This window comes from Rattus rattus, chromosome 10, assembly GCF_011064425.1.
Source record: "Rattus rattus isolate New Zealand chromosome 10, Rrattus_CSIRO_v1, whole genome shotgun sequence".
Lineage (NCBI taxonomy): Eukaryota > Metazoa > Chordata > Mammalia > Rodentia > Muridae > Rattus > Rattus rattus.
In genome coordinates, this window is record NC_046163.1 from 82,866,686 (window position 1) to 82,875,145 (window position 8,460).

An 8,460-nucleotide genomic window follows, 5' to 3' on the forward strand; every position below is an offset into this window, starting at 1 on the left:
AACAAGTAGAAGCCCTTAAATAAGAAACACAATAATCCCTAAAGAATTACAGGAAAAACGAATCAAACAGGTGAAGAAATTGAACAAAGCTTCCCAGGATTTAAAAATGGAAATAGATACAATTAAGAAAACACAAAGGGAGACAACCCTGGAGATAGAAAACCTAGGAAAGAGATCAGGAGATATAGATGGAAGCATCACCAACAGAATACAAGAGCTAGAGGACAAAATGTTGGCAGCGACACCCTCCATGACTGATGGTGATATTATAGCTAGAGTTTTGTATTACTAGGTTCATGGAAAATCCCCAGACAGCTGCAGAAAACTAATACAAATCTGATGGTCAGGATGACTAGTGATATGATAAACCTGTTACCTTTCTGAAACAGCAACATCTGGTGCTCAGGCTGCCTAATGATATGACAAACTTGTGACCTTTCTGACATTCTGTTGACTTTTGCCTTGTATAAATGTTTCCCACTTGCCCCTGCCCTCTCTTATACCTACTATGGTATAAATTCAGCCTTGGGAAAAAATAAATTTGTCACCTTTATCAAACATTTGTCTTGGCGTCCTTCTTTGTGTTTCTTTTCCCCCATTCTATCCTAGGTGGTCCCCAACTTGCGCTGTCTACCCTATGGGTCAGGGCAAACTGGTGCCCAAAAGTGAGGCTTTTGGAGATCACAGAGGAGAGAAAGCCACTCACCAGGGAAGGATAGGCCTATCAATTTATCACAGAAGCAACAGATAGTGACTTCGGCATGATAAGACGTCACAGTGCCCACCATGAGACAGTCTGGGAGATTATAGAGCAGGCACAGATCTTAAGAAAAGTTTAAATGATGAGACAAGCATTCTACAGTCATCTTTTGTGACAGGACTCAGGCAGTCACTCACGACGTGAACAATAGAATTATGAAAAACAATCTAAAGAAAATTTTAGACTTTATGGGATATATTTGTCCATAATTCCCCCCAGGAGGGAAAAATTGATGCAAAAAGATAGCACAGACTTAGTGATTGTTTTAGAGACTATTATGAGACTTTTGCCTCTGAAAAAAAATTCCAGTTGCTGCCTTCAGTTATTAATCTCTTACTAACAATATCATAGAACTATCCCCACAGCAGCCAGTTCCTGCCCCTGTGGTCAAAATGCCCCAGCTTGGGGGATAGGGGAGCTCCTACAATAGTTCCAGATACAGTCTGCAGCAAACTGCGCAGAACTTTGTTTTGCCAGAGAGAATTTGGAACAGCCTTTGGCTGTGTTTGCCCTAGGAGGATATCAAGAGAAAGTCTTGGCATGGGTTTTTCTGCCTACTCCAACTGGAGGCTGTAGCCAAGGTCAGGACCAATATTTTCTTTTCCATGGGCCTTTAACCCAGTGAGACAACCCAGTAAGGCTGGTGGAACTGCTCCTGAAGTCCTGTAATTCAGAGTCACGGGGAGGGCTGTCGTTCTATTAAAGGTCAGTACTCCAGTGTTAGCAATCTCTTTATTGGATATAAGAGGCAGGAAGCTCAACCCAACTGTGACTCCTGCCTCAGGAATTACAATGGGAAGAGTCCTTATAACCCCTGGTGAGCCAGTTATCTCTGACTATAGATTACTCTCTGATACCCAAGGCTTCCATCGGATTTCACACACACACACTCACACACACACACACACACACACACACACACACACACACACACACACACACACACGCCCCTGAGCGAGCCTCCCTTCAGTACTCTAGAGTCTCAAATGTTATTTTCTCATGATCTCTTGGCTCAAGTTCACCAGGCATGGCTGACAGCCTGGAAGAAACTAACCCCTTAATCTGGCTTTTCTTCCAAGTGCTCACCAAGGTGCTACTGGGAGTGGACAAGCTATACAATTCTTTTGTCAGCCGCTTAACATCTAGCACCCAGGTCCTAACCATCTCTCCATCCTTTTGTTATTGACTCTTACTGGAAATTTAGTGTTGTTTAGAGACTGGGTCTCTTGATAGGTGGAGCCAATGAGCTGACACTCAGGGGAGGTACTCCTTAAAGTGGAATCTAAGCCTAGAGAGATAGCCAGTAACAGACTCCAGCTGCCTCTCTGCTCGCTTTTCTGTTTCACAGGCACAAAACATGCGCTCGTTTTGCACTGGCCTTTTCATCCAAAGAAAGCTTCCTCGTTCAGCTGTGTGACTGAATGCTATTTGTCACCTGATCTTGTTGTTCCACCAGCTCTCACAGGGCCACCCCCTAGCTTTCTTGCCTGGCCCTTTTCCCCTGTTCTTAAGAATTTTATCACCTAATGCAGTGCATTGTTTTAATTATAATACCTCCCGTCCTACTAATATCCATGTCCCAGTTTCCAAATGGGAAGGTTTGAATTCTAAAACAAGGGGATGTTGCATTCCCCTCAATATTAAATTTACCTCTGAGGGTCAAAACCAGGATTAGACATGTGGATATACTTGGGACCTTAGAATGTTTCATTCAGGTGTCGATACAAGGATTATATTTACCATAAAAATTTTAAAAGAACCTGTGCAATCCTAATCCGGGCTTCTGGGCACTCACCCCAAGAAGAAGCCCATGGAGGCACTGAACACAGCGCAGGGTGCACGTGACTTCATCTAAAGCTTGCACTCCACTGAGTAGAGCTGCTTTCTCAAAGAGCTGTACCTCTTCAAGTCCATTGCCATCGCCCAAGAAGAATTGGGAGCTCTACCACCCACTCCAGGATAAGTGAGATATGTATTCTTCCACAATGTCATATCTTTGGTATGGTTTGACTTTTTGGATAACACAATTATGATTGTTGCAGGAACCCAAATTGAATTGTATATTGGAATTATTTTGTGAATGTCAACAATGGCAGTCAACATGTTATATTTTCTTTCTATGTATCAACATATTATCTAACTTTCAGTCATTGATATTGTATTATACTGACTTGGGGTTTTCTTATTTCTTATATAACATACACGGGATAGCTAATTATGTCTTTATTTTTTTTTCTCCTGATGGTTATAATTCAAACCTGACCTTTCTCCAAATGAAATAAGATGTTTGATATCATTTAAAATTTTAATTCCCTGCCTGGAGGCATCCCTTCTGTGATATTTCATGGTAAACATTCACAATCATATAAATTCATTAAAATTTTAAAGTTCCACATCTATACAAAATGAAGTAGTGTTTTTACTATATCTGACTATTTTAATTTTGACCCCTACTGTAAGAGTCAGAGGTCAATCAAAAAGAACAATTGTCTGCCCCCAGTCCTTTGACATAATCCATATGTGCTAAAAAGTGTACTTATTTCTGATTGGCTTTTTAACTTTAATTTCCCAACTTTGAGCAAGCACAGTGAATTCTGGTTTGTAAGAGAACGGCAGTGCTTAGATACTTCCTGTGCCTTAGAATATGGTTAAAGAAAGCATGAAAAAGGTCAGAGAAGGCTTATAAAAGAGAAAAGGAGAAAGAAAAAAAACTGAGAGCTTCTAACAAAATTGGTTCTCCACCTCCCCTTGGCTGTCCACCCTACTTCCATCCTTGTCAGGCCCCCTAGTAGGCTTTCTTTTGCTTACATATTTTTGCCCTTGGACATTTAATCGTTTAACCAGGTTAATTAATTGATAATATGGCAGCAAAACCTTTTCAGTTATATTATCATAGGCTAGCTATGGAGGATGCCTTTGATGAGGGCCAAGGTCACCTATACATCTCCTCCCAACCCAGGCAAGGATCTTTTTGTCCTTGAGCCAAATGAAGCCAACATTCTTTTCTGCCTGCTGTCCTGATGCCTTTGCTGAAACATCAATGAATCATCATCCATGTGTGGAAAACTGCAATAACATTCACCACCACAAGATGGCTTCCACTGCGCCCCACGTGGAAAGCCGGGATAGCATTCACCATTACAAGATGGCGCTGGCTTCCGTCGCGCCAGCCCGACTTCCTTTCAGGAAGCTAGCTGTGTGCGCATGTGCAAGAGTGTGTTCGTGCCAGGTCTTTGCCCACTCCGAAGCGTCCCTATGAAATCACGGGTAAGCGACCAATCAGGTGTGGATGTGCCGCGCTAGGGTGTATATAAGCTGTGCCATGCTGGGGCCCCGGGCTCTCCTCTTCAAGATGTAATAAACGCTTTGCTGCAGAAGGATCCTGGTGTCCGCGCGCGTGCGTTCGTGCTGGCGAGACGATAGCGCGCGACATCCATGCATGCTGAGCTAGAGAGTCAATGACTGGAAAGAGAGTGATATATTCAAGAATAAAGGGCCTAAGACAGGAGGGCTGCCATTAGTTTCTGCCTTATCCCATGATGAACCCTTGTTATGAGATTCTCTTGGCCATGTGACAAATATCACTCCAACCTAAGATAGACAGAGTTCCCAAGAGTCTTATTCCAGGACAGCATGGACATTGGTCTCCTATTCATTTGATTATGATGAAGGGGGTGATGTTGGGAGTAATGCCCTTAAAATCCTCCACTTTTGATTGTAATATTACAGTTATAGTTAAGTATGACTGGGTTCATGGAAAATCCTCAGACAGCTGCAGAAGACTAATACAAATCTGGTGGTCAGGATGACTAGTGATATGACAAACGTGGGACCTTTCTGAGAAACCAACATCTGGTGGTCAGGTTACCTAATGATATGACAAACTTGTGACCTTTCTGACATCCTATTGACTTCAGCCATGTAACATATAAAGACAGACCTATTGTCTGACCACAAGAGCTGTGTTCTTGGCCTGTGTAAATGGGCCACTTCTCCTTTCCCTCTGTTACCCCTGCTATGGTATAAAATTCAGCCTTGGAAAAAATTAAATTTGTCTCCTTGATCACACTCTTGTTGTGGCGTCCTTCTTTGTGTCACTTGTCCCCCATTCTCTCCTAGGTGGTTCCCAATCATATCAGGGGATATCATAGAAAAATGGACACAACCATCAAGAAAACATAAAATTCGAAAACTTCTAGCCCAAAACATCCCAGAAATCCAGGACAAAAAAAAAGAACACCATGCCAAAGGATAATAGATATAGAAGAGAATAAAGATTCCCAACTTAAAGGGCCAGTAAATGTCTTCAACACAATTATAGAAGAAAACTTCCCTAATCTAAAGGAAGAGATGTCCATAAACTTACAAGAAGCCTGCAGAACTCTAAAGGGATTGGACCAGAGAAGAAATTCCTACTGTCACATGAGAGTCAAAACACCAAATCCCAAAAATAAAGAAAGAACATTAAGAACAGTAAGGGAAAAAAGTCAAGTAACATATAAAGACAGACCTATAAGAATTTCACCAGACTTTTCACCAGAGACTATGAAGGCAAGAAGATCCTGAACAGATGTCATACAGATCCTAAGAGAGCACAATGCCAGCCCAGGCTATATTATCCAGCAAAATTCTCAAATAACATAGATGGAGAAACCAAGATATTCCATAAAAAAATCAAATTTACATAGTACCTTTCTACAAATCCCGGTCTACAAAGGATAATAGATGGAAAACCCCAACATAAGGAGGGAAACTACACCATAGAAAAAGCAAAAAAGTAATCTCCTTGCAGAGAAACCAAAAGAAGAGAGACACACAAACACAATTTCACCTCTATTAATGAAAATAACAAGAAGAAAAAAATCACTATTCCTTATTGTCTCTTAACACCAATGAAATCAATTCTCCAAGAAAAAGACATGTATTAACAAACTGAATATGTAAAGAGGACCCAGCATTTTGTTGCATACAGGAAACACATTTCAGAGACAAAGATAGACACTACTTCAGAGTAAAAGGATGGAAAACAACTTTCCAAGCAAATGATCCAAAGAAATAAGCTCAAGTAAAAATTCTAATAGTGAATTAATTGACCTTTCAACCAAAAGTAATCAAAAAACTAAGGAAGGACACTTCATATTCATCAAAGGAAGAATCCACCAAGATGAACTCTCAATCCTAAATATCTATGCTCCAAATGCAAGGGCACCTACATTCTTAAAAGAAACCTTACTAAAGCTCAAATCACACATTACACATCAAACAATAATAGTAGGAGATATCATCACCCCATTGTAATCAATGGACAGATCATGGAAACAGAAATTAAACAGAGAAATGGGAAAACTAAGAGAACTTATGAAACAAAGGGTCTTAACAAATATTTATAAAACATTTCATCCTAAAACAAAAGAATATACTTTCTTCTCAACACCTCATGACACCTTATCCAAAACTGACCATATAATCAATCACAAAAGAAGCCTCAACATATACAGAAATATAGCCATAATCTCATGCATCAAGTTAGATCACCACAGAATAAAGCTGATCTTCAATAACAACAGAAATGACAGAAAGTCCACATATGAATGGAAATTGAAAAGTGCTCAACTTAATGATAACTTGTCAAGGAAGGAATAACGAAAGACATTAAAAACTTCTTAGAATTTATTGAAAATGAATGCACAAAATACCCAAAATTATGGGCCACAATAAAAGCAGTGCTAAGAAGAAAACTCATAGTTCTGAGTGCCTTCAAAAAGAAACACCTAAGAGCATACAGAAGCATCTTGAAAGCAAATGAAAAAGCTCTAGAACAAAAAGAAGCAAATATACGCAAGAGGAATAGAAGGCAGGAAATAATTTATCATAGAGCTGAAATCAGCTAAGTAGAGACAAAATGATATATAAAAGAATCAACAAAACCAGGAACTGTTTCTTTGAGAAAATCAACAAATGGAAATCCCTTAGCCAGACTAAACAGAGAACACAGAGAGTGTATCCAAATTAACAAAATCAGAAATGAAAAGGGAGTCATAACAACCGAATCTGAAGAAATTCAAAAGAACATCAGATTCTACTAAAAAAGGCTATATTCAAAAAAATGAAAAATCTGGAGGAAATGGACAATTTTCAAGACAGATACCAGGTACCAAAGTTAAATCAGGAACAGATATACCATCTAAACAACCCTGTAACTAATAAAGAAATAGAAGCAGTTATTAAAAATCTCCCAACCAAAAAGAACCTAGAACTAGATTGGTTTAGTACAGAATTCTCTCAGACCTTCATACAAGACCTTATACCAATACTGTTCAAACTATTCCACAAAATAGAAAAGAAGGAGCACTATCCTATGCAATCTATGAACCCACAATTGGGCTTATACTTACACTGCAAAAAGACCCAACAAAGAAAGAGAACTTCATAAAATTTCACTTATGAATATCAACACAAAAGCATTCAATAAATTCTCGCAAACTAAATCCAATAACGCATCAAAATGATCATCAGTTGTGATCTAGTAGGCTTCATCTCAGGGATGCAGGGGTGATTCAACATACTCCATCAACATACTCCACTATATGAACATACTAAAAGACAAAAACCACAAGATCATTTCATTAGTTGCCGAGAAAGCATTTCACAAAATTCAACACACCTTCATGATATAAAATCCTGAAAAGGTCAGGAATTCAAGGCCCACATGTAAGCATAGTAAAAATAATATAAATGAGTAGCTAACATTAAACTAAATGATGAGAAACTAGAAGCTTTCCCACTCTAATCAGGGACTAGAAAAACTGCCCACTCTCTCCCTACTTATTAAAAATAGTATTCGAAACCCTAGCCAGAGCAATCAAAGACATGAGGTCAAAGGGAAATGAAGGACAAATTGGAAATGAAGAAGTCAACATATCACTATTTGCAGATGATATGATCATACAATTCTGTGACCCCAAAAGTTCTACCAGAGACTTAATAAGCCTTGTATACAACTTGAGCAAAGTGTCTGGGTATAAAATTCACTCAAACAAATCAGTAGCCTTCCTCTACGCAAAGAATGAGCAGGCTGACAAAGTAATAAGAGAAATGACATCCCTCACAATAGTTCCAAATAATATAAAATACCTTGGTGTGACTGTAACCAAGCGAGTGAACAATCTGCGTGACAAGACCTTCAAATCTCTGAAGAAAGAAATCAAAGATCTCAGAAGATGGAAAGCCCTCGCTTGCTCATGACTGGCAGGATTAAAATAGTAAAAATGGCCATTTTAACAAAAGCAATCTACAGATTCTTTGCACTCCCCATCAAAATTCCAACTCAATTCTTCCTGGAGTTGGAAAGAGTAATTTGCAAATTCATTTGGAATAACAAAAACCCAGGAGAGTGGAAATGATCCACATCGATAGAAGAACTTCTGGGGTAATAACCATCCCTGACCTCATAATGTATTACAGAGCAATAGTGATAAGAACTGTATGGTATATGTACAGATACAGGCAGGTACATGACTGCAATAGAATTGAAGACCCAGAAATGAACCCACACAATTATGTTCACTTGATCTTTGACAAAAGAGGTAAAACCATCCAATGGAAAAAATATACGAATTTCAACAAATGCTTCAGATTCAACTGAAGGTCAGCATGTAGAAGAATGTGAATCAATTCATTCTTATCCCTCTGTACAAAGC